General features: G+C 36.6%; 1 non-coding gene across 1 annotated transcript; it reads left to right on the top strand.

Annotated features, from left to right (window-relative positions):
- The first annotated feature begins 22,431 nt into the window (after nt 1-22,431).
- TRNAQ-UUG (transfer RNA glutamine (anticodon UUG)) lies at nt 22,432-22,503 on the top strand. Its single transcript has one exon. It is a non-coding gene; the product is annotated as a tRNA-Gln (tRNA).
- Nucleotides 22,504-27,059: the final 4,556 nt, after the last annotated feature.

Raw genomic sequence — 27,059 nt, forward strand, 5'->3', positions numbered from 1 at the left:
TCACTACATGTAACCGCCTACTATATATAATTATTTAGTATATATATCTCTATCAGATTTTTACTATAAATAGTCAGCCTTCATATCGAACTTTCTAGAGCCCAAATAGTCAGGGATTGACATCCTACTAGAACACAAAGTCATGTACATGCGCCTAGAAAAATGCCTAGTAGTAACGAAGTCTAACCCAACGATCATTCAGACAAACATCCATCAACCAAGAGGGGTGAAAATGATGACGATAGTACAGTTGAGAAAGAATCTTAGCCATGATGAATCTACACTTGCTGCCATTGTTGTATTTGAAAAGGGGAGCTCAAGTGTGCCAACCTCAACAAAAACTTTATTGCCACTACATGAACACCACGACCCAAAACAAGAAGGTCAGATATTGGGTTTTAACCCCACCAAGAGAGATAAATCACAAGATTAGTTTTATGTCGCCTACCACAAATAGATGTCATGCGGCTCAGCATGAGCTAGTTGAATTCTACAAATAGCAAAATGTCATGTTCACAGTCGGGTTTATTTGACCTGCAAAGGCTCTTGTCAGTGATCACTCAAATGCTTGGCAAAGCCACCAAGCCAACACCTCTACTGAAGAAGGGAGACAAAAACAAACCACTAAAGCAACACATGTTCACGCAAAAATACCATCCAGACGGATGTAGAGAAGGGTCGACCACGATAATTTCAAAGCAAATAGAGAGTTATGATAAGTTAAGGTCAGATCAACTTTGAGTTCAAAGCAACAAGAACCAAAGACTGGTGCGAAAATTATATGGACTAGTCGAAGTTATCCACAAGATGAGGAAGACATCATATAGGATCCAATTGCTCCTATCGATACAGACTAACCCTGTTGTCCACGTCAGTAACTTGAAACGTTATTATTCCGACCAAGAAAACATCAAGTAAAAGAAGGTGGTATGACATCATGCAAAGAAGAAATTGTTTCAAGCGAAGAAAGTAGAATAAACACCAACATAGAAGACATGATGAGTTAACAAACCGAGAAGTGATTTTCAATAGCTCCTAGTAGGTTGGAAAAGACTCCTCAATACTGAGATCGGCTAGAAGTGCGTCGGGAGACCTAAAGTCAGCCTCATCCTACAACGTTGAGTTTATGAAGAGCCGGTTGATAGAGATATTGACAAATTGTGTAAGGGCAGATGTCGCGGTCATGATTGGCCGAGGCATGTTGCCTGTGGCTGCATGTTAGATGTCTCAGCTATTCTTGTAAACGATTTGTGGTTCATGGTGGCATGCTCATTCCAAACACCTTTTACTTGCTTTCATCTTAGATAGGCTTTTACTATTATTGTTGTGCCAATACGGGGTGTATGATTAGCCCTCAAAATCATATCTACACCCATCAGAACTAAAATGTCCCAAAATGTACTATAGGAGAACGTTACCAGTTGTTGTTTCTTCACTTTTAGCTTATAACATTGCTTTATTTGAAATTTTTTTTAACGTATTTCCTCGTTCACGTTTTCTAAAATATTTCTTCTAAATTTTGCATGGTTGACTTGTTCATTGGATTAGAACAAATGTCACATAATCATTGTCTCACTACTGCAAGAGTGCGATTGTGACACTTGTCTTCCGTTCAGTTGTGGGCCGCATCTTCTGACTAGTTACGTGAGTTTGGCCTGGAGCATACGTGTAGGTTGAAAAAGAAATGGTTGGATGCTGATTGCAAATAAGGGTTGGGCAACGGAAGGTTTTTTTTTTTACCACATATGGACTATGGGCTAGTGAGTCTTGAATTTGGGTTCGTTTGAAAAAATTTGGTTCGTTTTTTAGTTCAAACGAACCCAAATTAAACCTACTAGTTCCTTCTTCCTTGCACGACTCACTCCTATTCTCTGTTCTGCCTCTTCTTGCTCTCTGAAACTTCTTTAAAGTCTATTGTTCACCGATTATTTGGGAGCATCTTCCTTAAAAGGATTGTGACCACAGATGACCTATGTAGAAAATTTGTACCCCCTGTCCTAAAACATTTAGCGGATAACATACCCAAAACAGATGCGCTGACCAGACTGCGCTACACCTCGTCTCACCCCCCCCCCCCCCCCCGGAGCAAATGGATCCACCAATTCGATGAACACTCAAACCAAACTCGCCCATCCTTTTTGGCACAGGGAAGCGAGAAACAATCTGAGTAATCTACAGTGGGGAGACCCCTTAGAGCAACAAGCGAGAATGGCTAGGTTGATAGCAGGGTTAAAGAAAAGGCGAGTATGAAAAGACGTATCGCATAACCGTCCCTGTAAGCAGCTTCATTCTTTCTTGATCTATGAACCGACTTTATGAAAAAAATCAGTCTTTCGGCTGAAAGTGTGACTGTTGGGTATAGATAAGCAGGACCTCTTGGTTCGAGGGAAACCGGAGATGTTGGTTAAGAAAGCTAAGCAAGCAAGTACAGGACAGACAAAATGCACATACAAATTGATTGACATGATCCCTCTCCCTCTCTCTTTGGCTAGTTGGCTAGTTGCACGATAAGCGGAAAAGCATACCAGGTAGGGAAAGAAAGGCTGCTCGATCTCCTGTAAGGCACACCCTCAACGGTGAGCTCACCAGGAAATGCAATAAGTCTGATAGAAGTCCAAGATTTCGTCTACTACGGACCAGGAAGCTCTTGGAGGAGCTAACATGAAATGAGAAATACATTCGATTACGGCAACTAATAGATAGCGAACTTTTTGGTAGAAACTGAATGATCCCTTTGCTCGGGCAAGAAAAGGAAAAGGTAGTCGTACTCCTACCTTTTCCGTCGGACGATAGGAAAGTTTGAGCTGAAAGATTGAATCACACCTGGTAAGAAAGGCGCGCTTAGCAGGTTTCTCCAAACGTATAAACAAAAAGAGGAAGCAACCGGTCCTAAAGAGGTCAACGCATACGTGCTTTTTCCTTTCGTTTAGCGAGATAGCTTACCAGCTCTTTCGGCTCATAGCAGCAGTATGAAAAGCGAAATCCTAATCCTGAGTCGAGTCCGCATTGCCATACGAATCAACATCGGCCAAACCAAGAGCTACTATTTTTTCTTTAACAAAAGCGGATCTAACAGTTTCGATAAAACCAACCTCTTTTAAAGGAGTCGCTCTGCCTTGATCACCGTGGATATATGCAGCTCCCGCTTTACCTTTGCCTATCGTGAAAAGGAAAGTTCCCTCACGATAGGCCCTCCCAGCTCCCGAACGTCTTTCTATCAATCGAGAGAGGTATAGAATAGTACAACAAACCAACAAGACAAGAATGGACTCATAAGATGGGCGGTCAGGGAAACGATTTCATTTGTGTTATCCGCCAAGGAAATGATCAAGGAATTCTCTATACACGGCTGAGAGATGATCGTATTGTTGCACATCTTGAATAAAGTACCGTAGGCAAGCGAAGCTTTTGAAAATGAAAGCGTGTAGAACTCAGATCCACTTTCTCTTCGATTCGTAAACTTCGGATCTGATCATTCTTTCGTCTCCGGGTGACTGAGAGAGAATTTAGGCCTGGCGTGCATCCGATTCGGTCAACAATAAGGTACAAAGCGGATTGATAAAATGGGCTTGAAGATCCGTTGTCGTTAGGTCGAAGATCTCTACTGGGCTTGAAGATCCATTGTCGTTAGGTCGAAGATCTCTACTAGGTTTAGTGCACTTTCGTAGTTGCGAATGTTGCCGTAATCGAATGTCTTTCTCTACTAGGTTTAGTGCACTTTGGTAGTTGCGAATGTTGCCGTAATCGAATGTCTTTCTCATTCGACATTCTCTCTGAGCTAATTTGGTTTCGAGATTGCGTATACGCGAAAAGAGCGTAATCGAATGTCTTTCTCATTCGACATTCTCTCTGAGCTAATTTGGTTTCGAGATTGCGTATACGCGAAAAGAGCTCGAGCTCGACTTTCTCCTCGGCCCCTGAGAATACCAAATCAAGGTGACAGGATCTCTCTGAAACTTTATCGGTTATTTGGGCTCATCTTCCTTAAAAGGATTGTGACAATAGATGATCTATGTCCTAGAAAGAATACAATAGAACAATTTCTGTAATGCTCTTTTTGAAGTCCGTCCCTTCCGTTTTTTTTTTCTTTCAAAATTGTTCTTTTTTTCTTTTGGAGGGGCATTTTGAGAATTGAACTCGGGACCTCTCGCACCCTAAGCGAGAATCATACCACTAGACCAAATGCCCTTTCTAAAAAAAATGCAACATTTTTAGCTCCTACTCAATATATTTTTTCCCCTCAAGTTTGAAATCTATTTTTTTGAGCGGTTGTTGGACTATAAAACAAAAAGTTGATGGTCTAGTATTTTACTTGTAAGTAAGACCCAAGTTCATCTTTAGAAATTTTCTTTAAAATAATAAATAGACCCAAGTTCATCTTTGTTGTTGTCTAATTGTGATTTTGCAAAAAGCTTAACTAATATGAAATATTGAGGTAAATCAAGAATATATCCTACACGTCATTCAAGATGACAATAAAATTGAGTTAAATTGAACGCAGTTTTAGTTTCATGTTTAGTAGGTTCAAGATAAAGCATAATTGTATTAATGATATTAAAAAGAAATTCGTGTTTTATTAGAAGAGACCAACTTCATTTAAGGTACTAGGAGTTTAAACTACTTCCATTCTAATTTCAATCACTCCACAATGATTACAAATTTAGGGTTGGCTAATCGGATTCCTCTGTTTAATTTAGTTTGTATGGAGAGCTAAACTTAATAGGGGAGGCGAGAGAGTTTTATATAGTTTAAGTATGTTGACGGTATGATTTTAGTTTATTAAAGAGTTGTTGTTAATAGCCCTAAGCAATGCTCCTAACGTTCTATAACCACCTTAGTTTGCTCGTTAATCTGAAGATGACATGTAGTTGAAAACAATAATTTGTTACCCAATTTATTACTTAATATTCTTATAAATAATAGCCCTAAGCAATGCTCCTAATATTTTGTTACCCAATTTATGACTTAATATTCCAAAAGTGACTTAAAAATTTAACATCCCTATCTTTTTTTGTGCAGCAAACATTGGCAACATTGACTACAAAACTTATAAACATCGTGCATGATGGCAAAGGTCATATGGATCGTGATGAGCATTTTCTCCCATATCTTTGTTTCGCTAACTAAAGTTTTCCAATAACTCCCAAACTTCATTACCTTATATAACCTCTTGGGATAAGGATTCATATAACATTTCATAAAATAAGATCTACCGATGAATTTCATAGCATTTGAAGGTCATCTAGGTCATAAACAAGGTAAATTACCTTAGGGGCACTATGGTCATTTTACACCGTTTCTTCGTTTACCTACTTATCCTTATCAAATGACCACCAAATTTCACTTCTGACCTTAACATACTATAATATGCTCTGTATTAAAATTTGATAGGCAGCGGAGCTCATATAGTGGGTTATTTTAACGTTACTTAAATCTCGAGCTATTTGATCGGTTCAGGGTCTTAACTCACGGTTCTTTGGGTTTTTCTTTCATATATCCTTAATTCATACTTGGTTTAGGGTTCATATGAAAATCCAAGCGATTTCTACAAGTATTTCTTAACAAAAAGTCCAAGGTGGCTACTTGCCTCGTCGTCGACGTTTGGGACGTCCATTCTTGAGCTTCCAGTATCTAAATTACTTCAAAATTTCCTTCCACGTACTCCTTATTGTGTCTAGTTTCTGAAACCATAAGATTTTCTATGAGAATCGGTCTGGAATGGGGTTAAAATTGAGAAAACCCGAGAAAAGGTCAAATTTTGAGTTGACTTGGACAGTTCAGTTGAACTGGCCATATCATCGTTTTCTTCCTCTGAACAGGAAGAAGATGCGCATTTTTCGCGTCGCCGCCATCTGAAACTCGGCCTGTATAGCCACATTTACAGCGTTTCTCTCCTTGATTTCTTCGTGAAACTTAAAGATGGGTATTACAAGGAAGGGCTAGTGATTGATTTGATACCTTCTCGTGGATCGTAGCCTAAGATATTCGCTTCCAAAGTTCATCCAAAATCTAATTTATCGCCGGAGATAAAACAAAGGATTTCATATTGGGTAGCCGATTCTAGGGGTTTCAAGGCCCTATTTCTTCATCGAACCTCTTCCATATCCTTTCTTCAAGCTAAAGGAATTGGTTTGGAGGAACGTCTTTAATTTTGAAACCTATTTCCTTCAATTCGACACGCTCTCGAGGTTACTTTTCTTTGTGGTATTCTATGGAAGCATTCCTTGGAGGTGTAGAAACTAATTGGAATCATTCTTGCTCGACGAATCATCATGTATCCTCGGATTGGATTTTCAAGTTTTTCTTGAAGTTCTTCAATGGTTGATTGAATTGGGGGAATGGTTTCTAGGGTCTTTCAGCACTATATTCCTTCATAGAACTTGTGGGTAATCTTGTTGAGAAACGGTAGGAATAAGTTTGAAGAGAAATGGTGGAGGATTGCTCTCAAATTTCGAAGAAATCTGAAAGTAGGAGACCCATAATCTAAACGCTTATTGCCCTCGATTGGGGGATCGTCCTTTCTCGATTCTTATTCCGTATTGTTTCTCCTACTTCAGATTTATAAGAGGAGCTTAAACCGACATTGAGAACTCCAGATTCTTCGTTATTTAGAAGTTTGAAGAGAAATGGTGGAGGATTACTCTCGAATTTGGAAGAAATCTAAGAGTAGGAGACCCACAATCTAAACGCTTATTGCCTTCAATTGGGGGATCGTCCTTTCTCGATTCTTATTCCGTATTGTTGCTCCTACTTCAGACTTTATAGGAGGAGCTTAAACCAACATTGAGAGCTCCAGATTATTCGTTATTTAGATATCGAACTTTCTAAATAATTTTTTGGAGATATCAACTCCGATCATAGCCTTACCCACCTTGGCTTTGCATACTAGTCGTTGGATGTGATGATCCGTGCGTGTTCGTTCTAGATCATATCAAATTTTGGAGGAGATCCGACGGTTGAAATTTGTGTTCGAAGGATTTTGCTCGGATGGTCACGGTAGATGCTCTGATTCTAATTAGAGTGGCATTTCTATAATTATCCATTCTTCTAGGGGTATTTTGGTAATTTGCCACTTTCAGAATATTTTATTATTATTTTTCTCGAAAAATCCATAATTTTTCTACAAATTCCTCATCGCTTCTTTTTTTATCATTTTTGGCTTATTTTGAATCTAGAGAAGAACAAAAAATACTAGATTAAAAATAGAGGTTAGTCCATGGCCCACACTCCAAAGTCCACTCTCATCCACGACCAACTCTTAGTTACTTGATAAAAAATGATAAACATGGAGTGAGTAAAACTTAGTAAGTAGCCTACTCGTAGGTTCTTAATCGCGACCTTAAGCTAGGATATTACTTCTTGTTATGTTTTCAGGATCTTAGAACTTAGAGGTCATCATGTCATGTATCATATACTGATCCTGAAAACCTTCCGCTAAAATAACCTTCAATTTTCTCCCCATGAACACATGAGTGGTGTCGTCATAATCATGTAATCCTACTGGTAAATCGTGGTGCAGGACATCTCGTTTAGCTTATGGGAAAGGTAGGCCTATCATAACATCCAGCTCATGATACATATTGCAGGACATCCTACCTAAAGAGAAATAGGGGCCTTTTAGTACACATCGTAATGCAGATAATGGTTACTTATGGGTATGGATCCTAGCAACTTATTTAGCATGTTATTCACATAGTTCTAGATACTTGGTAAATGGATTATTGATGAACCTAGGTTTATACATAATGTCATGGGTTAGGCTTTAGGAGTTGAGGTTTGAGCTTAGTAAAACATTAGAGGGTAACCTAACGTGGACTAATTCGTGTGAAAACCTACTAGCACTTTGAGGACCTCTTTCCTCCACCAAACTTATGGGTAAACTTATTTAGAAGGTGCAGGAACAAGTTTAGAAATGAATAGTGGACTATAGTTCTCGAATTCTAGGTAAACCCATGAACACGATGCCCCAAAACAAAAAACTTGTATCTCTCGATTGGGTACTCGATTAAGCTTGCTTCTTGCCCCTAATAGTCTACCCTTATTCATAATTTATAGACGGATTTTCCACTACCATTGAAACGTCTAGAATTTCTATAATTTCATTCTTGATTTTTCTGAATCTTCTGCCAGAAAAGTCTTCTCCGATCGGAGCCTTCCTTTTTTAAGCAACTTGTAATTCTTATTCTATAAAAAATTTAATGATTCGGGAAGTTTATACAAATTAGAAAAAGTACCATTTTCTCAATGTTTTTTCAATTTTACTTGTTCTTTACTTCTAGATACAACCTAGTAGGGATTATACACCGTCTCTTATTGGAGACCTTGAGTGTTGCAAATTCTCCTCTCTTTTGAAAACTTTCAGTCATCGAAAGTGTTTATTCTAAAATAGGTCAAGGTATAAGGTTCTTATTTTTCTTCTGTTTCCCAAGTGGCTTCTTTTACTCTATGATTCTTCCATAGGACCTTAACAAGAGAGATTTCCTTGTTTCTCAATCATTTGACTTTCTTGTCTATTATTTGAATCGGGTCTTTTTTATACGTTAGGTCATCTCTCAAGAAGAGAGTTTCATGAGCCAGTACATGCGAAAGATCTAGGGTATACTTCCATAGTATGGATACATGAAAGATATTATGTACTGCAGACAAGTTTGGGCATTGCCCGATTCTATAGGCCACAGATCCAATCCTTTCTAATATCTCAATGGGACGGATAAACCTAGGGCTTAGCTTCCCCTTTTTACCCTACCTGAGCACCCCTCTCATGGGGTGCTACCTTTAGGAATATATGATCCCCTACCTACAATTCCATGTCCTTGCGCCTTAGTTCTGCATAGCTTTTCTCTCGGCTTTGTGCGGTTTGTATCCTAGCTTTAATCTTCTAGACTGCGGCGTTGGTACTTTGCACCAACTCTGGCCCAATAGTTGTCGTTTGCCCCCCTTCTTCCCAAAAGATAAGGGATCGAAATCTTCGTCCATAGAGAACCTCGTATGTGGCAATTTGTATGGTGGCTTGGCAAGTATTATTATAAGTGAATTTCATAAGGGGCAGGTACTTATCCGAGCTTCCTGCAAAATCCATCACATATACCCTCAACATGTCTTCCAATATTTGCTTGAGCATTTCTGTTTGACCAGCTGTTTATGGGTGGAATGTCGTACTATAACTGCGTACCCAATGCCTTAGTTGAATTTTCCAGAAGTGAGATTTAAATCTGGCATCTCGGTCTAATACTATTGCCTTTTGTTGAATTTCCAGAAGCGTACCCAATACCTTTACTGATAAATATTCATTTTTAATGTTAGCAAGAGTAGCTCAGTTGGGAGATTGTTAGACTGAAGATTTGAAGGTCACACGTGTTTTATCCACGTTCAACGCACCTAATACAAGTTTATTACCTGACTATACAATCTAAAAACATAACTTGCTTATTCAATCTAAAATGAGTGATTATTTCTTTTTTAAAAATAATGAATTAGCGGAAATACCTTTACTTATGAATTTTCATTTTTAATATTAGCACGGATAACTCTGTTGGGAGAGCGTCAGACTGAAGATTTGAAGGTCACGTGTTTGATCTCCACGTTCACCGCACCTGATTCTAGTTGTATAACCCGACTATTCAATCTAAAATTAGTCATTATTCCTTTCTGAAATCTCAATGAATTATCGGAAATACCTAACGTGTTCTAGTTCACCGCACCTTAAACAAGTTGGATAACTTGAATATCTTATTAAAAATTAGTGATTATTTCTATTTAAAATTTCAATGAATTAGCGAACCTTTACTGATGAATTTTCATTTTTCATGTTATTGTGGATAGCTCAGTTGAGATAGCGTTAGATTGAAGATTTGAAGGTCTCGTGTTTGATCCATGTTCACCACACATGGTTCACGGTGCATAATTTGACTATTCAATATAAAATTAGTGATTATTTCTTTCTAACATTTCAATTAATCAGTGGAAATACCTTTACTTAAAACTTAAAAACTTTCATTTTCAATGTTAGCGGGAATAGCTCAGTTAGGAGAGCGTCAGATTTAAGATTTGAAGGTCACGTGTTCGATCCCCATGTTCACCACACCTGTTTCTTTTTGCATAACCTGACTATTCAATAAAAAATTAGTCATTGTTTCTTTTTAAAATCTCAATGAATCAGCGAAAATACCTTTACTGATGAATTTTCATTTCCAATGATTGCGGGGATAGCTCAGTTGGGAGAGCCTCAGACTGAAGATTTGAAGGTCACGTGATCGATCCACGTTCACTGCATTAGTGATTATTTCTTTTTGAATTTTTAATTTTAATATTAGCGTGGATAGCTCAAGGAGAGCATCATATTGAAGATTTAAAGATAACGTTTGATCCACGTTCACTACATTAGCGATTATTTCTTTTTAAATTCTCAATGAATTAGCAGAAGATCTGTCACGTTTTGTATCCAACTGGCATAAGTTGACTAAGTTGCATAACTTTACTATTCAATCTAAAACATGTGATTATTTATTTTTTATGTTATATAGGATGGCTTAGTTGGGAGAGCATTAGATTGATTATTGGAAGGTCTTGTGTTCAATTTGCATTTATCGCACCTTATAGTTTTATGAATTTTTATTTTTAATGTTAGCGGGGATAGCTCAATTGGGAGAGTGTCAAACTAAAGATTTGAAGGTCGCATGTTTAATCTCCACGTTCACCGCACCTGTTTCCATTTGCATAAGCTGACTATTCAATAAAAAATAAACTAGTTATTATTTATTTTTAAAATTTCAAAAAATAATGAATTAGCAGAAATACCTTTACACATGAATTTTGATTTTTAGTGTTAGCGGGGATAGCTTAGTTCGGACTGAATATCTGAAGGTTACATGTTTAATCCATGTTCGCCGCACTTGGTTTACGTTGCAAAAGTTCTTTAAGTTGCATAACTTTATTCAATCTAAAATTAGTGATTATTTCTTTTAAAAATATAATGAATTAGCGAAAATACCTTTACTTATGATTTTTTTTTTCAAATATTAGCGAAGATAACTTAGTTTTGAGAGCGTCAGACTGAAAATGTGAAGGTCACGTGTTCGATCCACGCTCACCGCACCTGATTCAAGTCACATAACTTCACTCGTGACTATTCAATTCAAAATTACTAATTATTTCCTTTTAAAATATCAATGAATTAGCTAAATACTTTACTAATGAGTTTTCATTTTTAATGTTAGCCCGGATAGCTTCGTTGGGAGAGCATCACTAAAGATCTCAAGGTCACGTGTTAGATCCACGTTCACTGCACCTGATTCAAGTTGACTAAGTTGCATAATCTTCCTATTCAATCTAAAATTAGTGATTATTTCTTTTTAAAATCTCAATGATGTAGTGAAAATATCTTATTAACCGATGAATTTTTATTTTTAATGTTAGCGGGGATAGCTCAGTTTGGAGAGCGTTCAAGTTGACTAAGTTGCATAACCTGGCTATAAAATCTAAAATTAGTGATTATTTCTTTTTAAAATCTCAATCAAGTAGTGAAAATATATTAACCGATGAATTTTTATTTTTAATGTTAGCGGGGATAGCTCAGTTTGGAGAGCGTCATTGAAGATCTGAAAAAGTCACGTGAGAGCATCACTGAAGATCTTAACCGATGAATTTTTATTTTTAATGTTAGCGGGGATAGCTCAGTTTGGAGAGCATCATTGAAGATCTGAAAAAGTCACGTGAGAGCATCACTGAAGATCTGAACGACACGTGTTTGATCCACGTTCACCGCACCTAATTCAAGTTGACTAACTTGCATAACCTAAATATTCAATCAAAAATTAGTGATTAGGTCACGTGTTTGATCCACGTTCACTGCACCTGATTCAAGTTGACTAAGTTGCATAACCTCGCTATTCAATCTAAAATTAGTGATTACTTCTTTTTAAAATCTAAATGAAGTAGTGAAAATATCTTATTAACGGATGAATTTTTATTTTTCATGTTAGCAGGGATAGCTCAGTTTGGAGAGGGTTCAAGTTGACTAAGTTGCATAACCTCGCTATTCAATCTAAAATTAATGATATTTCTTTTTAAAATCTCAATGAAGTAGTGAAAATATCTTAACCGATGAATTTTTATTTTTAATGTTAGTGGGGATAGCTTAGTTTGGAGAGCGTCACTGAAGATCTGAAAGTCACGTGAGAGCATCACTTAAGATCTGAAAGTCACGTGAGAGCATCACTGAAGATCTGAAAGTCACGTATTTGATCCACGTTCACCGCACCTAATTCAAGTTGACTAACTTGCATAACCTAAATATTCAATCTAAAATTAGTGATTATTTCTTTTTAAAATTCTTGATTATTTAATCTAAATTTAGTGATTATTTCTTTTTAAGATTTCAGAATTTTCATTTTTCAATGTTATAGGGGATAGCTTAGTTGGGAGAGCTTAATATTGAAGATTTGAAGGTTAGGTGTTGTTCGACCTTCACCACACCTGATTCAAGTAATATAACTTACTATCTTATCTAAATTTAGAGATGATTTCTTTTTAAAATTTCAATGAGTTAGCGTAAATAATTTTACTGATGAATTTTCATTTTAATGTTAGCGTGGATAGCTCAATTGGGAGTGCGTTTGTAGATAGCGTGGATTCCTAATTCTTTATTTTACTATAAATGTTCTATAAGACATTTAGTAAAATGACTTATTTTATTGCATGGAACAATAAAATTGATCTTCCCTTAGAATTGTCAATACATTCTACTTTCAATGTTGCTAAGTTGAGTCCTTCTAATGTAGGTGATGATTTTTCTTATTCGAGGACGAATCTTAAAGAGGGGGATGATGATAAGAATCACAGTGTACATTCTACTTTCAATGTTGCTGAGTTGAGTCCTTTTGATGTAGGTGATGATTTTTCTGATTCGAGGACGAATCCTTTTGAAGATGGGGATGATGATAAGAATCACGGTGTTCCAACTAGACCTATTACACAACCCAAGGCCAAGAAGATTCAACAAGCATTCATACTTCATCTACAAAATTGGATGGGCTAGGTTCAACCATCATTTCATGTGTGACAAGCTGATTCGTTTGAGTCAAGACCATTTGGAGATTCAAAAGTAAATATTTGCATGGTTGAAGTAGCGGATGAAGTTGCAAGCATCATTTCATGAGTGGTTAGAAAACTTTATTTCTTATTTTAATTTCATAAAGTTTGTAATGCTCAAATTGACTTCGTCTTCTGCGGAGATCTAAAGGGATCGAGATTAAATCACGGCCACTAACTTCTTTTGTGGGGAGACTATAAATACCCACACATTATTATGTAAAAGCATATTTGTGATCAATGAAATTGATCTCTCAAGTTGAGATGATCCCTCGTGTAGAAATTCGAGTATATCTTTGTCATTTCTAAGTTTTATGCAATTCTTGTGGTACATTGCATCTGAGTCATTCAATCAAGCCTTGATCAAGTTCGATTGTGGAGTGACTCAATTTAGAAAAAGGTTCCATAATCTAATTCTATTTTATCTCTTGGTTGATCCAAATTTTGTATAAGAAGGAGCGTCGATTGCATCGATTCCATCAAAAGTCTTCCCATGAGTTTATGGTGCATGACCCATTTTTTATACCATTCACCTTCGAGCGCCACCATAGTTTTGCATCGTCCATGAGATGCATTGGGACCAATGTAACTCTTAGGTCCTATGAGCAAGTTCAAGTAACCTTCAAGTATTGTTTTACGTAAAAAATAAAGCTTTTTAATTCCTTAGCATCCCGGTTTTCATTTAAGGGGTTGTGTTCTTGGATTTTAAGTTTGTTAAGCCCACATGAACTTGGCTTGAGGTGTGGTTCTCTACAGCCCAACTTGTCAAACTCACTCGGGTGCTCATCAACCATGATGTCGTTCAACAAGAGAGACCTCGAAAACGACTGGATTATCGCATTAACCATTTGAATCACCTGCTCATCTCAACCATGATGTCGTTCAACAAGAGAGACCTCGAAAATGACTGGATTATCGCATTAACCATTTGAATTACCTGCTCATCTCAACCATGATGTCGTTCAACAAGAGAGACCTCGAAAACAACTGAATTATCGCATTAACCATTTGAAATTGAACAAAATATCTATAACATAACTCTAACAAAGGTACGAAGTTCATAAAAGTCTTTTTAGTCTAAGATAGAAATTGTAAAATAAAATGAAATAAAAAAATAATGGAATCGAACCCGGGTCTCCTGGGTGAAAGCCAGATATCCTTATCGCTTGACGATAATGGATTTTTGGTGTAAATGTCCTGAAGTCTTTTGTCAGATCGCTGAAGAGTTTTAGCATGATCTTTTGCTTAATGTCTAACTCTTCGACACGTCCTTCCCTGTGTGTGTTAGAGTTCTCAGGGCTACCGCGACGTTTCAAGCTGTTCGATTGTGTGGCTCTTTCTTCAAAAGAGTAAATATAAAATGTTAGGTCTTTGATTGGCAACCCATCCAGGGGAGTGTCGATTACATCGATTCCATCAATGATCTTCCCATGAGTTTATAGTTCATGACCCATTTTTTATACCATTCACCTTCGTGAACTACCATAGTTTTGCACCGTCCATGAGATGCATTGTGGCTAACGTAACTCTCAGGTCGTATGAGAAAGTTCCTGTAGCCCTCAACTCTCAAGTCGTATGATAGAGTTCTTAGAGCTACCGCGACATTTCGAGGTGTTTGATCGTGTGGCTTTTTCTTCAAAAGAGTCAACATCAAACGTCAGGTCTTTAATTGGCAACCCATCAAGGGGAGCGTGGATTGCATCGATTCCATCAACGGTCTTCCCATGAGTTTATGGTGCATGACCCATTTTCTATATCATCCACCTTCGAGCTCCACCGTCCATGAGAGGCATTGTGGCCAACGTAACTCTTAGGTTCTATGAGCAAGTTCCTGTAACCTTCAAGTATTGTTCTACGTCAAAAATAAAGCTTTTTAATTCCTTAGCATCCTGGTTCCCATTTAAGGGTTTGTGTTTTTGGATTTTCAGTTTGTTAAGCCCAACATGAGCTTGGCTTGAGGTGTGGTTCTCTACGACCCTCCTTGTCAAACTCACATCTGGTGCTCATCTCAGTCATCTCAGCCATGATGGCGTTCAACAAAAGAGACCTTGAAAATGACCGGATTATCACATTAACCATTTGAATGACCGCAACCTCACTTGTTGAAATTGAACTAAATATCTATGACATAACACTATTAAAGGTTCAAAGTTTATAAAAGTCCTTTTAATCTAAGATACTATTGAACTTGACCATTATAGTGCCTCTCAAACCAAGTTCATAAAAGTCTTTTGAATTTAAGATACTATTGAACTTATCGAATATAGTGCTTCTCAAACCGAGGTAAAGTTTAAATATAATTGGTGACAAAAGATGAAACTATAAAATAAACGAAATAAGAAAATAAAATTTCATTTTCGAGAATCGAACTCGGGTCTCCTCGATGAAAGCTAGATCTTCTGTGTAATGTCTAACTCTTCGACATGTTTTTTTTATGTGTGTGATAGAGTTCTCAAAGATACCGCCGCGTTTTTTTGTTGTTTGATCATGTGGCTCTTTCTTCAAAAGAGTCAACATCAAACATTAGGTCTTTGATTGGAAACCCATACAGGGGAGCGTCGATTGCTTCAATTCCATCAATGGTCTTCCCATGATTTTTTGGTGCATGACCAGTTTTTTATACAATTCACCTTCAAGCGCCACCATAGTTTTGCATCGTCCATGAGATGCATTGTAGGCCAACGTAACTCTCAGGTCCTCTGAGCAAGTTCCTATAGTCTTGAAGTATAATATCAAAACATATTAACGTATTTGATATGTTAAATATTAAAATAATTGATGTGTATCATAAACATTAAATAAAAATATATATATGAAATTTGAATGAGATTCATATTAATTAAACATATATTATGATATTCTACGACATTTTAATATTATTGAAATAAGATATTATATCTTAATGTATTAGGTATTTGACAAAAATTATCACAAGTTCACTTTAAATAGAACCCTAGGGTTAAGTCAAAAAGCATCGGACACTAAATACTGTGACATTTTAGGTGATATTTTGCAGAGGAAGCTGATAAGGTCTTCAAAGAGCATGTGGTCATGTCTGGCATTTTAGGTTAACAACATGGTGAAAAGAAACCAGAAATTCTGATACTGGTAATTAACTACAAACCTTTGAATAAGGTTTTAGAATAAATAAGATATCCAATCCAAAACAAAAATGATTTGATAAAAATAATTTAGAGTCAAATGTTTTTATAAAATTCGACATGAAATTGTGATTTCGGAAAATTCTAGTTTCCTAAAAGGACAAATATAAAATAGCATTTAATGTCCAATTTAGAAAATATGAGAGGAACGTCATGCCATTTAGGCTAAATAACGCTCCATCCGAATTTCAGAAGATTATGAATGATATGTTCAATCCTTTAAACATCTACATACATTCATTAATGTAATCAAAAGAAATCAGCTAGTTGTGTCCATACCCAAAATCAAATAATATCAAACTCAGATACGTTTTCTTGGATTTTAAATTTATTTGAGCCTTATTAAAACCCATCCAATGGTCTTTGTCTCAAACTTTGGTGATGACGTATCCTAGAAAAGTAAACTTCAAAAAAAATTTAGGTTCTCTCAATTACGTGTCTTATATCCTTCAAGATATCAGGCACATTTACAAATGTCTTGATGAGTGTCTTCAAAATAATACAAAGTCTTGATTTATAAGGGATATCTCTACTACACAAAAAAATAAATTCATTAGTCAAATAAACTCTCTGCTTAAGTCTTATTGACCCAAGGGCAGATCTCATAATGAAACGTGACGCATCAAATATCGGATATGGAGGTATCTAAAATTGTCAAAGAGGACAGAGAATCAATTATCATATTTCATTCAAAAGCCTCCAATAATACCATACAAATTACAAAATAGTAAAATATATATATATATATATTATTTCCATTGTACTCTGTGTACAAAAATTTTAAAGAAAATTTAAATAACAAAACTATTAAAATCTATTCGAGAGTCAAATTTAGTTTTAGAAAAAGAAGGGAATAATCTTGTTTCAAACTGAAAAATAATTTTGCTAGATAGAAGTAAATTTTGTTGTGGTTTAATTTTAAAATTCGACCTATAAAAGAAGTTGAAAACACCTTGGGGGAATACTTGGGAGAATTTCTAACAAAGTCTCTCTTCTCTCCTCTGTCTTCTTAAACTGATACTAATCCAACCAATCATTTACATGGACTCAAAAGTTCAATTACCTATAAAAGAAGTTGAAAACACCTTGTGAAAGTATCTAAGGATACTATGACCTCTAGCTTTGCAAAATCCAGCGTTGTTGGCGCTTATCAAAATCGCTGCCAAAATAAAGTTTAACAAGTGGTTCTATGGTGTAGTGGTTAGCACTTTCGACTTTGAATCTAACGACCTGTGTTTAATTCCAGATAGGTAATCCACCAATTTATACCATCCCCTAGAGCATTGAAAAGTACTTTCTATTCTCGGTAATTCTCTCTTACTATACATACGTGAAGTCATCAATAGAAAAATCCTTTTAGCCAGAGTTCTCCTTGCACTTTTCTCAATCCTGTTCTTTGTGTTCATCTAGATCGAGCGTTTGCGTTGTTGTGCGATCCCAACAACTGGTATCAGAGCTAGGCGAAATTCACCACGATCTGTGAAGATGGAAAGTTCAAAGATTGGAATTGAGAAGTTCGATGGATCCGATTTCGGTTTCTGGATGATGCAGATTGAAGATTATCTGTACCAGAAAGATCTTCACGAACCTCTGTTGGGAGTGAAGCCGGAATCCATGACCATGGAACAGTGGAAGCTCAAGGATCGACAAGCCTTGGGGCTGATTCGGGTGACTCTATCCAGAAACGTGGCGTTCAACATTATCAAGTAGAAGACAACGTTTGATCTATTGAAGACGCTGTCAAATATGTATGAAAAACCATCGGCTATGAACAAGGTGTATTTGATGTGGAGATTGTTCAATCTACAGATGTCTGAAGGTGGACCTGTTGCTGATCATATAAATGAATTCAATATGATCATGAGTCAACTGAGTTCGGTGGAAATTAATTTCGAAGATGAAATTAAAGCGTTGATTTTGATGTCATCCTTACCCGAGTCATGGGATACTGTTGTTGTCGCAATCAGCAGTTCTCGAGGATCTTATAAACTGAAGTTTTGTGAAATTTGAGATGTAGTTCTCAGCGATAGTATTCGCAAACGGGAAACTGGAGATTCATCAGGCAATGCTCTCAGTGTTGATCGAAGGGGAAGAAGTAAACCGAAGGGCCCAAACAAAGGGCGATCAAAATCAAAGAACCGAGAAAAATCTCCAAATAGACCAAACGTAACGTGTTGGAATTGTGGAGAAAAAGGTCACTTTCAGACAGGTTGTACAAGACCAAAGAGAAAGCAGAATCACAAATCTGGAGATGTGATGATTTATTAATCCTCAGCGTGGACAGTTTGACTGAATCCTGGATTTTGGATTCAGGTGCATCTTTTCATTCGTCTCCAAATAAAGAGTTGTTTTGGAATTTCAAGTCTGGAAATTTCGAGAAGGTGTATCTTGCCGACAACAAAGATTTAGAGATTAAAGGAAAAGGAGATGTGTGCATAAAAACTTCAGCAGGAAATCAGTGGACATTAAAGGATGTCAGATATATTCCTGGTCTCTGAAGGAACCTGATCTCTATAGGTTAGTTGGACAACACAAGTTATGCAACAAGGTTAGGGAAGAGTTCGTGGAAAATTATGAAGGGTGCTACAGTGGTAGCACGTGGCTCAAAATCTAGAACCTTATACACCACTGTAGGGTGTATGAACATAGCTGCTGCTGCTGAGAGTGCTTCAAATTCAAGTCTACAGCACAATAGACTTGAACCTATGAGCGCGAAAGGAATGAAGAGGCTGGTTGCGAAAGGAGTTTTAGAAAGTCTGAAATCTGTTGGTGTGGGTCATTGTGAGAACTACATTATGAGCAAGCAGAAACGAGTTAGCTTCACAAGGACCGCTAGAGAATTGAAGAAAGTGCGATTGGAAATGAAACCAGATGTGGAGAAAGGTTCCAAGACCACGAAGACAGTGGGAGTTGAGCTTGAGTTGCAGGGAAACTCACCTAGTGATGTTGTAGCAGATACTCAAGAAACTCCTGAGACTACTGCTGAGGAACCAGATGTGGAGCAAGGTTCCAAGACAACAAAGCAAGTGGGAGTTGAGGTTGAGTTGCGGAGAAAATCACCAAGTGATCTTGTAGCAGATACTCAACAAACTCCTAAGGTTGTTGCGGAGGAATAAGTAGTGGAGTAACTGACACCTGAACTGGTGTTGAGAAGATCATCATGTACTATCAGAGTACCAGATATGTATGTACCGTCATTACACTATCTGTTGCTGATGAAAGGGAACCACAACCCTTTGATGAGACCCTACAGTTGGAGGATTCAACCAAGTAGGAGCAAGCCATGGATGATGGAACGTCTAGGCTTAAAAAATGTGTTGTACTGAGATGGAGTACGTGGCAATAGTTGAAGCTGGAAAGAAGACGATATGGATGACTGACTATCTGGAAGAATGGGCAAGAAGCAGCACGAAAATTCTTAACAGAAATAGTCAGAGTGTCATACAGTTGGCGAAGGAACCCGGTCTATCATTTAAAGAGAAAACACATAAGACGATACCATTTCACTTGTAGGTTAATGAAAGATGGTGATGTGTTTGGAGAAGATAGAGGGTGCAAAGAATCCAGCAAACATGTTGACAAAATGTGTTGATGTTGGAATATTGAGGTTGTGCAAAGCCTCAATTGATATGGTGCCATGAAGACCATGAAGATGCTCATGTTCGTTTGAGAATGAAATTTTTGGTTGACTAGATCGGTCTCCAAGTGGGAGAATTGTTAGGTTATGGAGCCTGCAGCTTACTTATAGCTGGGTCAACGGTTATATCCGATAAAGCTATATTTGGTAAAGCTATATCTGGTACAGCTATATTTGGTAAAACTATATCCGGTAAACCTATATATGGTAAATAGCTATATATAGTAGATGGTTAAATCGGGTAAAGCTATATATAGTAAATGGCAATATATAGTAGATGGTTAAATCTGGTAAACCTATATATAGTAAACTGAACTATACATATATCCGGTCCACTAGAGCTTTGAAAAGTACTTTCTATTCTCTGTAATTCTCTCTTACTGTACATACGTGAAGTCATCAATAGAAAAAACTTTTTAGCCAGAGTTCTTCTTACACTTTTCTCTATCCTGTTCTTTGTGTTCATCTAGATCGAGTGTGTGCGTTGTTGTGCGATCCTAACAGGCTCTTCTATCTTGGATAGAAATTTGTTACACTTTTTGGACCGACACTATGTCTAAGGGGTCACTAAGGTTAAAATCCTACAAAATAGATCCATGGCTCAGTGGTAGAGAATTTGACCGGTCACCCGTTTTTGAACTTGGTTGGGCCATTTTATTTTGGAGAGACACTTTTTCCACTTTTAGACTGACACTCTATAGAAGGGGTCACTCAGGTTGAAATCATGCAAAATGGGTCCATAGCTCAGTGGTAAAGCATTTGACTGCAGATCAAGAGGTCACCCGTTCGAATTTTGTTGGGCCCTTTTATCATTTTACTTTGTTTTCAACCTCTTTTAACTTGCAATCCGTGCTTGCAGAACCCACCGAAATGTGAGTTAGTAACCCATCCGGTAGGGTTCTTGGAATGATTCTCTAGATTATCCCTTCCATGTTGGGAGTCGGGCCATAGGTCTTGGGTGAAGGAACCGTTGGTTTTCTCATTGTCTTTGAGATAACAATTCTTTTCTATTTTATATAAATTTTTTAAATATGGGTTCATTTCCAAATGCATGCTAACACCCTTATTGTTGAATAAATGACATGAAACTAGTTTCACATAGTAACGTTGCCTTTTGCTCCTATTGGTGGAAGGATAATAGGTCGATTATACCTCTAGGGTAGTTTTAAGCGTGACAACGAGACTAATTTTTTTTTTAGTTAAAAATTAGAATTATAACAATCTGCCTAAAACCCTCGGACTAATTTTGCTTCATTTCTAAATGCAAGCAGACAAAGTAGAAAAATAAAAACATGTAAATTGTAAACTCAAACATTTCAAAGAAATAAATAAGGTTTGATGGTACTAATGCTAACCAGAAAACAATCAACCAAATTTATTTAGAACATAGAAAACTTCATGTCTCCATCTTGTAAAGCTAATAAACCAAAGGGCGTAGAGAAATAAAAAAATGTTACCCTCATCTGTGTTGTGTTGTTTCATAAGTGATTGATGGATGTTGACTTTGACCAATTCCTACTATTTTTTTTTTCTATATTTTGAAACTATTTTAAACACTTTTTTCTTGTACTCCTTATAATTTTACCTTTTAAGGTTGTAAATATTTGTGAACCTGTGACTATTATGATTATTAGTCAACTGAATTAAATGGAAATAAAATTTGAAGATGAAATTAAAGTATTAATTTTGATGTCATCTTTACCTGAGTTTTGGGATATTGTTATTAATGAGATTCAATCTAATGCCATTAGTAATTCACAATGATAATATTCAGAATACTTGACAAAAAATAATGGTCAACGTAAGATATTTGAAACAAATAAATATTTTGTCCTCTGAGATATATCAAATCACTCATTTGAAATTCCATAATAATAAACCTGAAGTCTTACATCTTTTATAGTGAAAAGTTCCTTAAATAGAAGTCTTATTAGATACTTCTAAGCATTTAGAGATCAACTAGACACAAAGCCAAACATTCTAAAAAAGATTAGGGGTTAAACTTTTAAGTTAACTTAATTTAAGAAACTTATGATTTTTATATTATCAAGAGTTTAATTGAGCTACGTCAATTCAATCTAGTGGACCCAAGAATTGAATCAAACCAAACCAACTAGTTAGTAACATGATTTAGTGGAAGCATTTTCACGCAAAGTACAAGCAATAATGGAGGGTTTGAAATAATATAGTTTTCACCCCTTGTTTCTCGAGTGAATATTGAAATAATATAGTTTTCATGTTAAGTTTTGCACGGAAGAAACAAAGACGGGGATGTAATGTATTATTTCAATTTGTTTGTAATATACAACAATATATAAATTAACTATAAGAAATATATAAAATTACATGTTCTCCAAGAGCTTCAATCAACACCGGAGGGTTACTTCTGCAACCACTCTAAAGGTGCTCAAGAACACAACGAATTGGATAAAACAGCTCTATAACTTTGAATCCAATAACTTGAGTTTGACTCATGATAAGATCTCCCTTCTTGTGGAATCGGCATAAAATAGGAAAACCATTCCAAAATAAATTTTTACAAGGGGTTCTATGGTGTAGTGGTTAGCACTTTGGACTTTGAATCCAACGACCTGGGTTCAACTCCCGATAGGACCTTTATGAAATGACCTTGATGTGAAAACACAGAATAAGGAACGACAACACAAGACATTTTAAAACAAAACGTTGTTACCACTTCCCATGAGTGCATAGGTGGCGTTGTCATAATCGTGGTTCTTAGGAAATAAGCCCAACATGATATTGTGCGAGACCAAGGGGATATTGTGCACGTAGTATTTATTAGACACAGAATAAGGAACGACAACACAAGACATTTTAAAACAAAACGTTGTTACCACTTCCCGAGACCAAGGGGTTCTTAGGAAATAAGCCCGAGACCAAGGGGTTCTTAGGAAATAAGCCCGAGACCAAGGGGTTCTTAGGAAATAAGCCCGAGACCAAGGGGTTCTTAGGAAATAAGCCCGAGACCAAGGGGTTCTTAGGAAATAAGCCCGAGACCAAGGGGTTCTTAGGAAATAAGCCCGAGACCAAGGGGTTCTTAGGAAATAAGCCCGAGACCAAGGGGTTCTTAGGAAATAAGCCCGAGACCAAGGGGCCCAACATGATATTGTGCACGTAGTATTTATTAGAGACCAAGGGGTTCTTAGGAAATAAGCCCGCCCGAGACCAAGGGGTTCTTAGGAAATAAGCCCGAGACCAAGGGGTTCTTAGGAAATAAGCCCGAGACCAAGGGGTTCTTAGGAAATAAGCCCGAGACCAAGGGGCCCAACATGATATTGTGCACGTAGTATTTATTAGAGACCAAGGGGTTCTTAGGAAATAAGCCCGAGACCAAGGGGCCCAACATGATATTGTGCACGTAGTATTTATTAGAGACCAAGGGGTTCTTAGGAAATAAGCCCAACATGATATTGTGCACGTAGTATTTATTAGAGACCAAGGGGTTCTTAGGAAATAAGCCCAACATGATATTGTGCACGTAGTATTTATTAGAGACCAAGGGGTTCTTAGGAAATAAGCCCAACATGATATTGTGCACGTAGTATTTATTAGAGACCAAGGGGTTCTTAGGAAATAAGCCCAACATGATATTGTGCACGTAGTATTTATTAGAGACCAAGGGGTTCTTAGGAAATAAGCCCAACATGATATTGTGCACGTAGTATTTATTAGAGACCAAGGGGTTCTTAGGAAATAAGCCCAACATGATATTGTGCACGTAGTATTTATTAGAGACCAAGGGGTTCTTAGGAAATAAGCCCAACATGATATTGTGCACGTAGTATTTATTAGAGACCAAGGGGTTCTTAGGAAATAAGCCCAACATGATATTGTGCACGTAGTATTTATTAGAGACCAAGGGGTTCTTAGGAAATAAGCCCAAGGGGTTCTTAGGAAATAAGCCCAACATGATATTGTGCACGTAGTATTTATTAGAGACCAAGGGGTTCTTAGGAAATAAGCCCAACATGATATTGTGCACGTAGTATTTATTAGAGACCAAGGGGTTCTTAGGAAATAAGCCCAACATGCCCAACATGATATTGTGCACGTAGTATTTATTAGAGACCAAGGGGTTCTTAGGAAATAAGCCCAACATGCCCAACATGATATTGTGCACGTAGTATTTATTAGAGACCAAGGGGTTCTTAGGAAATAAGCCCAACATGCCCAACATGATATTGTGCACGTAGTATTTATTAGAGACCAAGGGGTTCTTAGGAAATAAGCCCAACATGATATTGTGCGAGACCAAGGGGTTCTTAGGAAATAAGCCCAACATGATATTGTGCGAGACCAAGGGGTTCTTTCTTAGGAAATAAGCCCAACATGATATTGTGCGAGACCAAGGGGTTCTTAGGAAATAAGCCCAACATGATATTGTGCGAGACCAAGGGGTTCTTTCTTAGGAAATAAGCCCAACATGATATTGTGCGAGACCAAGGGGTTCTTAGGAAATAAGCCCAACATGATATTGTGCGAGACCAAGGGGTTCTTTCTTAGGAAATAAGCCCAACATGATATTGTGCGAGACCAAGGGGTTCTTAGGAAACAAGGGGTTCTTCGTGGTCTTCTATGGAAGCATTCCTTGGAGGTACAGAAACTGATTGGAATCATTCTTGCTCGACGAGTCATCATGTATCCTCGGGTTGGATTTTCAAGTTTTTCTTGAAGTTCTTCAATGGCGGATTGAATTGGGGGAATGGTTTCTAGGCACTTTCAGCACTCTATTCCTTCATAGAACTTGTGGGTAATCTTGTTGAGAAACGGTAGGAATAAGTTTGAAGAGAAATGGTGGAGGATTGCTCTCGAATTTGGAAGAAATCTGAGAGTAGGAGACCCATAATCTAAACGCTTATTGCCTTCGATGGGGGATCGACCTTTCTCGATTCTTATTCCATATTGTTGCTCCTACTTTAGACTTTATAGGAGGAGCTTAAACCGACATTGAGAGCTCCAGATTCTTCGTTATTTAGAAGTTTGAAGAGAAATGGTGGAGGATTGCTCTCGAATTTGGAAGAAATCTGAGAGTAGGAGAAACACAATCTAAACGTTTATTGCCTTCAATTGGGGGATCGACCTTTCTCGATTCTTATTCCATATTGTTGCTCCTACTTTCGACTTTATAGGAGGAGCTTAAACCGACATTGAGAGCTCCAGAATCTTCGTTATTTAGAGATCGATCTTTCTGGATAATTTTTTGGTGATATCAACTTCGATCATGGCCTTATCGACCTTGGCTTTGCATACTAGTCGTTGGATGTGATGATCCGTGCGTGTTCGTTCTAGATCATATCAAATTTTTGAGGACATCCGACGATTGAGATTTGAGTTCGAAAGATTTTGTTCGGATGGTCACGGTAGATGCTCTGATTCTAATTGGAGTGACATTTCTGTAATTATCCATTCTTCTAGGGGTATTTTGGTCATTTACCACTTTCCGAATATTTTATTATTATTTTTCTTGAAAAATCAAAAAAAATTCTACAAATTTCTCATCGCTTTTTTATCATTTTTCCCTTTTTTTTGAATCTTGAGATTCCTTTTAGATAAGGAATTACAAATCGGGAAAGATTTTTGATAATTGATAAAATGACTTTTTTGCCCTTTTGATTTACTTTTTCGTTTTCAATTCTTTTCAAAAGGCCTTTAACTCCTTGAAATCACTTGTTAGGGTACACGAGTGACTTGACTAAGTCCTTTGTTCTTGCTTAATCCTTTAATTTTTTTCCTTTCTATCCATTGGGTCTTTCATGAGTGGCTTATTCTTATGGGAGATAATTTCCTTCATTTTTTGTGTGTTACACATACATACTCCTTACAAACACAAAATAAGAAGCAGACTTAAAAGAAGAACAAAAAAATACTAGATTAAAAACGGGGGTTAGTCCATGGCCCACACTCCAAAGTCCGCTCTCATCCCGACCAACTCTTAGTTACTTCGAAAAAAAAAATGATAAACATGGAGTGAGTAAAACTTAGTAAGTAGCCTACTAGTAGGTTCTTAATGGCTACCTTAAGCTAGGATATTACTTCTGGTTATGTTTTTCAGGATCTTATACTGATCTTGAAAATCTTCTCCTAAAATAACCTTCAATTTTATCCCCCATGAACACAATTTTCTCCCATCTATCTTTTTTTAAACACTTTTGAAAGTTAACATAGTAGTTTTGAAGTTTTTTTTTTTTTTTTTTTTTTGAAAATTCAACGGTATTTTTGTAAAAAACAAATTAATAGTTTCTATAGATTTTTTTTTAAAGATTAAGTGTATTATTGAAACTTCTAAAAAAATTTTGAGTATTTTTTTAGATAAAGTGCAAAGTTCAATGGTATTTTTATTAATTTAGCTTATAATTTAAAAAAAATACAAATTTTTGTTGATTAAGTTAATATTAATTTTATTAAAATACATAACACCACATCAAAATTAATTTATTAGGAATAAAATTAAAACTAAAAATCAATTTATTTTAAACTAAAAAATTAATTTATTTTAAAACTAAAAGTATACTTAATTTGACTAAAACCTCCCTTATCCCAACTATAAAGAATTTAATTCCAATCTCTCTTCTAATAGACAAACGATTTATTAACATCTTTTGTAAAATTTCACTTCATCAATTTAAGTAGCGTTCAACTATAAATATCGAATTTTAAAGTATTCCTCGACAAAGTAAATCTGTTGAAACTATCTATCAAAGGTGTTCCACAATGAGTTGTGGAGAAGTGTTTCCTTCAATTCTAATTTCAATTAAGGATGTCAATGACAAAAAAGTGCAAGAGTTTAGAAGGTTTGTAGTGGAAGAAAATAACAAGAGTCATGGACATCGTTTTGTTTACAAGCTGTATCATGTGTCTTATTCATGGTTACTTAAATCTCGTTGAATTGGTGCGCCTTTCACATCAGAGACATTTGTGCCTTAAACCGAGCTCTTTGCAATAGCAAACTTATTAAAAACTCTTTGCTTGCTACAACATTTGCTTGACATAATTGGACCAAAGGACGTTATGGACGACCATAGCTCACTGTATTGGTCTCCAATCATGAAGTGTGACATCGGATCTTTGTGCATACCATATTCATTAACTATAACATGGCAAGAAATTTTTTATATTTTGACTGGGCATGCCATATTCTGTTGTTCTTATAT

This window comes from Cucurbita pepo, chromosome 10, assembly GCF_057944985.1.
Source record: "Cucurbita pepo subsp. pepo isolate OVF chromosome 10, ASM5794498v1, whole genome shotgun sequence".
Classification (NCBI taxonomy): Eukaryota; Viridiplantae; Streptophyta; class Magnoliopsida; order Cucurbitales; family Cucurbitaceae; genus Cucurbita; species Cucurbita pepo.